Below are 10,012 nucleotides of genomic sequence, written 5' to 3' on the forward strand. Positions count from 1 at the left end.
GAGAGAGAGAGAGAAAGGATTAGGATGTAAACCGCCTTTCGGTAATGGGTATTCTATTTCATCTGCCAACCTTTCAAGAGCGTCGGATAATTACTAAAGCGATTTCACACGTATTCTGTAACAAATGCGCGTTCTTGGTCTAGCAGAACCTTGCGTACCTGATCGCAGTACGCAGAGGGGATATGAATATAAGCAATTAACCTCCGAGGCATTTATCCACTGATATTATTTACTTGCAACTAAAGGTAATTCTGTGTATAACAATAATTTGGTTTTTAAAGATGAAGGGACATAAAAACACATTGCCAGGCTTTCGAGCGATGATAAAGAAGTCTCTCATAGACAGCAGATCAGGTAAGTAGAAGAATACAGAAGGTAAACAAAAAACAGAATTCCTCTTTATCATGATTAAGATTGGATGACCTTGGCTACGTAATCTCCAATTTTTTTTTGAGTCTCTCTTGGGAACTTTGAGAAACATTTAAAACTCTACGGTATTTGGTACCCATGTTTCATTAACGTTCTCCCAAACGCTGAATTTGTTCTTTTATTCATTTCCCTTCTCATGCGTCTGCGCATTTAAATAACACCTCACATTTACATCAACATTTTCAGTTGGTTTTTCAGTATCTCTCTCTCTCTCTCTCTCTCTCTCTCTCTCTCGTTTTTATAGGTACAGTTTCAAAACCTTCATGAAAAATATATTTACTAGTCTTGATAGTTTTGTTAGAAACACTGTATATGATGACTTGATTTATAGTACTTTGTTCACAGAATAAAATTATACCGTGAATTTTGAGATGTTATAGACTCACCAGTAGACGGTTTCCCTGAAGAAGGAATGGCTGTAGAGATAAGCAAGCTATTTATCATCTAAGCTGTTGAGTCAGTTATGAAAGTCTTTTGCAAGAAAAACTTCCAGTCCCATAGTATAAATACAATGCAATTCATTCTTACACTGAACGATTCAGCAGGCACATAGAACAGGTTCAAGCTAGAATTTAAAATGCATTTTGCAGTTCGATCATTGACACAGAGAGCGCTGGTAGGATAGAGCCGAGATCACTAATTCAAGAAGTCAAATTTTATATATATAATATATATATATATATATATATATATATATATATATATATATATATATATATATATATATATATATAAGAAGATAGAGAGAGAGAGAGAGAGAGAGAGAGAGAGAGAGAGAGCAGAGCAGAGCGGATATTTATAACAGATGCATTTGCAAAAGCATTGCAATGCATGAAGTATTTACGCTGGCAAAAGGTTAGAGAAAAATGTAAGCATAAATTATTGAAAGACCAGTCGTACTTAAATGTGTTAAGATTTTCATTTTTTCACTTTTAGCTATTACGAGTTTATTCAGATAATATAATAGTTGACACAAAAATAATCCATAACATTAGACCTGTAATGTTCTCGAGAAGAATTTTAGATTAACCTTATGCAGATTACAGATATATCTGCATTTATTAATCAGAAGGTTCAGCTTTTAGCATATGCTTAAAAATTATAGGATAATTGTTGGTTAATGAACAAAATATCATGCATGATAATCAGGGAAATCAAGAAACAAAATGGTAAAATAAATATTGATAAGCACAAGTATCACATAAAAGGCTTATATCAGAGTTTTGTAATGGAACTTACAGCTCGTAGAACTAACATTGCCCGCTAACTAACATTGCCTCTGTAACCCATCAAACAGCTCCCTGCTGGCCATAAAATCACACTCGTTACAGAACTTGCAGAATGCTGGTCTGGGGTTGCCAGAGCACAGGGTTAAAGATCGATATGATTGTCCTTCACTCAGTAAGACATAGATTAGTAAAGTTTTGATATCCATTGACCTATGCTGAAACTCCAGGGCAGTGATGTGTTGTCATCAGTATTATTACTCTTTTCGATTTATTGCCTTCAGGATGAAATAAGCTCTCTCTCTCTCTCTCTCTCTCTCTCTCTCTCTCTCTCTCTCTCTCTCTCTCTCTCTCTCAATATGCTACGTTGCGCTTAAATAACGTTGGGTCAGGTCAATATATGAATAAGTGACTCCTTAGGCCAAGTGTAGCAGGTCCAGTTCGATGGGCTGAGTTGTCAGTAGTTGGCAAAAGCCTCTTCCATACCATCTCGTGTTCGATTTCCCAAGTGAGCAGCTTTATGTGCACATGTTCTCTTAAATCAGGGGGGCACTTATGCTGGCCTAGGTAGTAGGCAGGATAACTATAATCTATAACAGAGAAATAAGTTGTAAATTGGGGCTTAAGCATGGATCTTGGTTTACACTTTCATATCCCAATGAGGCCATCTCTTTCGAATAAATATCAATATATAAGGAAAATTAATAAATGTAAAGAGTGTATGTCTACACATAAATTAGGCATATGCATACATCACTGTCTGTATAGTCCAAAGATACATATGGATAATGCCAGCTAATCCAGCTTTACTAATCCTGTACGGTCACCGAATTAGTAGTTGTACACTGTTTTAGTTTAGTGTCCCAAATTTCAAAACCCAAGACCAGCATAGTTAGTTTTCTCGCACGCTGAAAAACACCATGTGCCAGCGCCGTTTGCTTGATCTTTTGTTTTTAGGCTGTACAAAATAATTTAATATAAACAGCGGTGCTTCCCACAAGATACTCAAATGGCACTGGATTAGGTAACGATCGGGCTCTTGGAGACAAGCACACCTCAGTTGAATCCCATACAGGCCATGTGTGCTTTGTTTATCGTGGTAAAAGGTTGAGGCTCCGACCTTACTAAAAGTTTTTAATCATGGCAGAATTGATGCCAATTTGCCAATATTGGACCCTAGCAGAAAACAAACTGGAGTAGTTGTTTCAGTGCTGTAATGACATTAAAGAGGTGGCGCCCCTTGACACTCCTCCAAGTCAATTTAATCCGTCACTAGACCACAATGGGTACACCTTGCTGGCTTGCGTCAGCTCTTGTTCAGTGAAATTAATGAAATTGTCTGCATCGTTTACTTTGGTTCCAGATTCTCTGCTCAAGGTGATGGCATAGAGGCCACTTCAGAAAAATGCAGCAAAATACTCATGTGAACAGTTTATTCTGTAAGTACTATATTAATCCAGTTTGGCCACATTTTTAACTTTCTTAAATTTGCAACACTGAGACTAGTCGTGCAAAACTGCGCCGAACCAGTCATGTGTTTGCATTTTATTGAATAGGGCACCTGCATCTGATCTCAGACAGGCTAGTACTATAGTTGCCTGTGACTTGAAAATGTGTGAATGTCCCAGTACTTATGATGGTTTTTCCATTCCTATTCCTGATACCTTGTGGGTATCAAGCACAGGAGTTTAAGTAGTATGCCTGTCGTTGTGCCCACAACAGAAAAAGGTCCTTTATCTTGATATTTTGGAGAAAGACAAGGTAGCAATCTGAGTTAAAGTCAGATGATTACAATAGTTCTGTCAGAACTTATGTAATTATGAAAACAACCTTGTTTGCTTTCAGTCAATGTTTTGCTGGCAGATATTTACAATTCCAACAACGTCTATCCCCTAGGTGTAGAGTCACCAAGTTATTGAATTAGACTCAAAGACAAACTTACTAGAAAGTATTGCTGAACTTGAGGCTCATACCTGCCAGAGATTCTTACTTGCATTTCACAAAAAAAGTTCATTAAAAGCACTTGCTCAATCATTTGAGCTGAGCAGGAGGCATTATCATTCCCCAAGCAGCAACTACTCAGAAAGTCTATACTTGATCACTGTCACGGAACATGGGCACATTTTCTGAGGCATGTGTACGAAATTCTGTGCCTTGAACGCATTAGATTTAATGGTATTAACATGGGGCTGACATCAATACATGTTTTGGAGCATCAAAGTCAGACCAGGCCATTGCACAGCTCATGCAGTTAAACTATTTCCTTGGAAACAAGACAGCACAAATAATCTTATTCCAAAGACAGAGAAACACCATTCCTCTTCTCAGAAGGGACTATGGAAAATTTTCCTTTTATGCCAAAACCGTAAGACAAACTTGTTGAAAATGCATATTCAAGGCCTCAGTATGCTTATTTTAGAAACTTTTGACCTCAACCACCGCCTCCATATTCAAGTTAGATAATAACTTGGAGGAAAGTTCTCAGTCTTCCCCCAGTATAGGGATGAAAAGGGTTGTTCTGGGGTCAGTGATGGAGATTTTTGTATTCTGGTACCCATCTGCAACACTCTCTCTCTACCTCCTCTCTCTCCTCTCTAGCTCTCTCCATATTTCAGCACTCTCTCTCTCTGAACACTGACAGGAAAGACAGCAACTTATTTTTATGAATTTGCTCCCGAGAAATTGAGGTATTTGCCTGAATTGCCGGTCTCCACAAACATTCACCAGCTGTCCTTTCAAACAAAGAACCCTATTCCCTCCAAACACTCTGCAAATACCAAAGCCACCCACAGATATGCTTGGGGCCATTTTGACTCTTCGTTGGAGTATCAGTGGTGAGATGATTTTCATAGTCACCCAGGAAATTTATGATGCATTGAATCAGACGGGTCAGCCCTCACTCTCTGCAATGAAGAGAAGCTCAGAATTTGAGAGTTCATAACTTCATTTCTTCTCCGTAAATCAGGCTCATTCAGCTTTAATTCAAAACACGTGATGCAGAAAGTCTTATTTCACTGATTTTCCTGAACCTATCTAGATACACAACAATCACAGCCATTCTTCCAAGCTCTTCGTTGGGTGAGTCAGGCAGAGCCTGATGGATGGCACTCGACAAGACCGGGTTCGATTGGTGGCCCGCTGATTGAGATTGGCAGCAATACATCTCTTGATAGCAATTCATTTCATCGCAGTGGTTGGTTCAGTTCCACAATGAGGCAGGAGTCCGTCTGCTAACTAACAGAATGGTTCTTAGCCACGTGCAAGTGCAACTTCAGACAGCCCTAGATGAACCAGTTACAGCTCAGTGTGTACAAATAAAACTGAGGACAGCATACCCTGACACTCTTCTGAGAAAAAGCAAACAAACAAGACCTCTGTATTAACAGTTTATATGGTGTTTTTCTAAGAACTCACCCTTCAGTCCACAGTTCCACTCTGCAAATGGTGTGAGTCAATCTGACTTTCTGTAGGTTATCACTCGTCCTTCCTTCCGTGAGGCCAATTTTGTAAATAAGCCTATGCATGAGCTGATACCATAACATCGTCCAACAATAACTTCCACACATGCCCTTAAACCTATTCACCTCCAGGGACATGCTTAATAAGAGTTCACACCCTTTCTTGCACAAGGAGTTTAAAGGAACTTGTATTATAAAGCTAATGTCACTGGGACCAATCCCCATCAGACGATAAAGCTATTAAGCTTAAGATTTGTAATGAAGTTCAGCTACTTTGTAATAAATATTATTTAAAATGTACTGCAGAAATGGATGGTGGCATTCATCGAATGCATCCGTAGTAGTTGAAACAAGGTTAACCGCTTTGGGTGTTTGATTCCAAATTTGAACAAATACCTCATGTGCAGAAGACATTCTGTTCTTTTTAGCAAGCTTTCATTGGCTTCAACACTTGGGAAATCCTATTTCAGGAAGAGAGCCAGGATCTAGTATTCCATTGACAACAAAGACATTGCCCACCCCAGCTTCATTCAGAACTCTACAGACACACCTTTGACAGAGGCCAGATAAGACAGAAGTTTTAGACTCCTTGGCAAACAATGCAGTTTAAGTAATAAAAAAGAACAGAACCAAGGCTTCAGGCAAGAGGTGATCAGTGCAGAACAGTACTGAAACTTCGAAGAGGATTGCCAATTTTTTAGCAAAGCTATTTATATCCTGTCAGATGTGAATGAGAAAAACAAAAATTTTTTTTACGAGAATAAATATATATATATATATATAGTGATATATAGCTGTTGCATGTCATGCATGTCTGACATTTCGGTCCTGGAGAGTCATGTTGGAATTGAAGACTAAGAATGTATGCAAAGACTGATGTTTTATGTATGTATCGGATACGCTTTGGTCCATAAATTGCCAAACAGTGGAAAGTCTTTGGTTGGATATGTCGATGAGTTATTATAACATTGCCTGGATAAATCCTGTATAACTGATAGTCTTAGGTCTTATATGTTTATAGGTATTATGACATATAAGATTAAATCAAGTATAACTGACAAGTATGAAGGCGCAAGGTGACAATTAGAACAAATGTCCAGATTTTTGTTTGCTGTCAAAAATCAAATGCCAACAAGACAGAGTTTATGCAAAATGGCAGACAAATATATATATATGTCTATATATAAATATATATATATATTGCCATATATATATATATATATATACTATAGGCTATATTCAGGGACTGTGTGTGTATGTATAATGAGGGGAACAATTATACTGAATGAATCTTTCTCCATGCCAAATATGCCACAGAACATGGAGCCAAGACCATCACGTGCTTAAAGAAATGTGTACAGATGTTCTTGTCGTCTAAATATCCTATTTATCCACTCCTGCCACAATCTATGACTAGAGAAGCTATTGTGGCATTCTGGAAAGTTCAGACACTAATGCTGGATTGCTGTTCATGACTCCTTCTTATCTGGGCACATTTAATAAGGTGAATGGCATGCTCTTCTTCCAATGCGTTGCTCACAGGCTTGTACAGTGTCAGCCTCTCCGACTCAAGAATGCTCCCAGACATGGAACATTTTACCCAAATCGCTCAAGTTAAATTTCGTTTTCTTAGAGTATTTAGTACAACACCATTGATAAGAATGGAGAGTGATCCTGAAGATTTTCTGTAAATGAGGTTTTGGAGTCAAGTACATGTATATTGATCCAGCACTACAATGGCACTGTGGAAGCAGCGTTAGCTTGATATGTTTGACAGAGAACACCGTCCAAGAGAATACATTGACCCCTAGTTATTCCTACTAAAGGAAACCGTCGGGTACAACACCCAGAAGTAATGAAGGGGATTAGGCTGGCTATAAGACTTGTAGGCTGCCCAGTGTCAGCCTAGCCTGAGAACCCTGCTGAGTTTGATGGCAAAAGTCTGGAAGTATGGCAAGTCCACAACCAATTGTTTGTGTCCTTTGAGAGAATGATTCATGCTGTCTCTTGTACATGAAACACAACCAGCTGCCTATCCATACAACAGCTTTGTGCATGTTCGCCAAACAAAATCCAGATAAATGTTGAAATTTTGTAGATAACGTCTAGAAAATTGAGCATCCAAACAGTATCATGCTATGCCTATGCTCTATTCTGACTATTCAGCATACCGATTCAAAGGTCTTCACCTTGAGAGACCGCTATACATAGCTTGGTTCAGTTAATTCCGATATGATAACTGTTTACCTTCCAAGTGATAGACCTAATTGTATGTGACTATGCCTGTAACTTTTTCAGTTGAAAATCAGTTCTTAGTTAAAACTGTTCCAGAATCACATGAATATATCATATAAATAAAAACAGTTGGTCTCATTGCTGAAATCAGCTGTGGATAGAAAAACTTTTCGTTTGGCAACCAGGTTGTGGTGCCTTGGTTACTCCTGATTTAGATAGAGGGCCCACAAAAGGGTAGGAACATTTTATGAATCAAAAGTTTGGGCGCCTAAAAACTGGCATATTAGAATAGATGCTCCCAAACCAGTATTGGTGCGTGAAACATGGCGGACATTTGTGTGAATAGCCGTTTGGAAAGGTTTCCCGTTCTTGTTTTGTTCACGTGAGAGAAGGTAGGTAAGGGACATACATTCTTGTTTGGGTGTACGAACTGATTTTTACAGAATCTGAGATAACCATTCCGTTTAGGCCTCTCATTAAGGATGGTATTCCTTTTTCTCTTCCATGTCTTTGCAAAAGGAGTGCGGAACACGCCAGCAGCTAGATGCTCCTCCAAACCCCTGCCTTCAGGAGGCAGGGTGGCCTCAGGCCAAACATCTCGAGAAATGGGCCACTAAAGCGGGTGGGATAAAAGCCTTCCAAAGGGGACTGGGCACCCAAAACATCCGCATGATAGGTCTCCTGGTGAGCTGGAGAAGACTTAGAGAAGACACTAACCATGGAGTTTAAAGTTGTCACTTCCTAAGTAAGTGATCCCTTTAAGAAGTATATCTAGCCAGTTTCTGATTGTTTTCCCAGAGAAAGGAGGGCACTGATATGGAAGGGAGGTTCATGTTTTGAAGTTTCTAAACCAGATATTTTGAGATAACTCATTGTGAGTTTCTTTTTCCACCGTGTAAAAGAGAAGGCATCCCTTGAAGATGGACACTGACGTATTTTCCTCAAAAGGCTCAATCTAAGAACATCTTATTCTGGCCTTGAAGAAACGGTCAAATCCAGCCCTTACCCCAGAAAGTAATTTCCATGGATTTTATATTCTCGCCCTAACAACTGAAATCATGGAATTTCATCCAACTTTAGTAGGTCTTCTTTCAGATTAAAAATCCCCTTTTGATGCATTCCCTAAATATTTCTGAAAATATTTAAGTTTAAACTCAAATTGTCTGCAGCATTAAATAATGTTTAAGCTCCTGACCATGGAGTTTTATCACCAACATATCCTTGGTGTTGAAAGTTTGAACACCATCCTGCTCCATGTAATAATCACTCAAAAAAAAGTTTTGCAACATCAAAACTTTTCGGACAACAACATAATAGCGATATCTGGCGCTATTTTGGCAACTCAGTTGTAACCGCTGAAACAACTGAACACTAGTGGTGGGTCCGAGAAATTACCCGCAGTTTCCCATGCTATGGCTTTTCTGATACTGCTTACTGTTGTCGTATTTTACTTAATTAAAGGATGTTACTATAATACTTCAGAGGTCATCGCTGTTCTTATGTTTAATATTTTCATCTCCAACTGCCATCTCACTATCGTTGTTTTATCTCCTTCATATGTGTGAAATTTTGTAGACATAGGCCTACGACTGTTACAAGTTGAACTGTTAGTCTTATTAACATCAACAAATACGACTTTTGTAAAGATTTATTTTCACATTATTATTAATTAAATTCTTGGAATGACTAATCCTATGTATATTGTGAACTAGTGAAACTTAATATAAAATATACTGAACCAGACTAACAGATTTCACGTCTATTTTTAATACATAGAATATAATCGCACATACAATAATACATACATACATACATACATACATACATACACATGTACACACATACACATATATATATATATATATATATATATATATATATATATATATATATATATATATATATAATGCCGTTATCATGTGTAATTTCTCATTTCTTTCATTGCTACTTAGGCCTATTTTGATGCCTCTTATGAAGTTAACTGAATATATAACGCCCATTTTTGTATTTCTTATTATCTAAGTTTCTAAAGAATTAAAATTAGCTAGAAATTCAACATTAATTTAGTTAATGCTAAATGCCAGCAGTGAAAAAGACTATTAATGCTCATCAGTGGAGAATGTCTCCTCCTCATAAAGATGACTCGTGACAGAATCATCGGCCACTGGATTATATTATTATGCAAACCCTGGCCTCTATTCTTGTGTTTCGCTGATGTGAAGTGTTTCTTGGCAGGAGTATGATGAAATAATATCTTGGTCTCATGTAGCCTGTTACGGATGGTTTGAGCAACTAAGGTTGAAGGAGACGCGAATGTTCTCTCTTTATAGCAACATGGGTAGTCAGGGAGTTAGCGAGCTCCTTCAGTGATCATCCGATGATGAAACTTAACAGCAGTGCAACAATGAGGTTGTCCTCCAGTTTTTACAATGAATTTATCATGTTTCCTCATTCTCTCTGTTGTTGTATCCCTCTATACATGGTTGTTTTATTTACGCTGCTGCCGAGCAATATCTACGATAGAAACATTAGTCTTATACAAGCTAATGATTGTGGTCCGGCTCGAGACAGCTTTAAACTTTTCCTGCCCGAATGTGAGTCACAATGATAACATACGACGTTATGAGATTTTTTCTTTTGTTTTTCACAACGATAATGGTTGAA

This window comes from Macrobrachium rosenbergii, chromosome 51 (assembly GCF_040412425.1).
Source record: "Macrobrachium rosenbergii isolate ZJJX-2024 chromosome 51, ASM4041242v1, whole genome shotgun sequence".
Taxonomy (NCBI): domain Eukaryota; kingdom Metazoa; phylum Arthropoda; class Malacostraca; order Decapoda; family Palaemonidae; genus Macrobrachium; species Macrobrachium rosenbergii.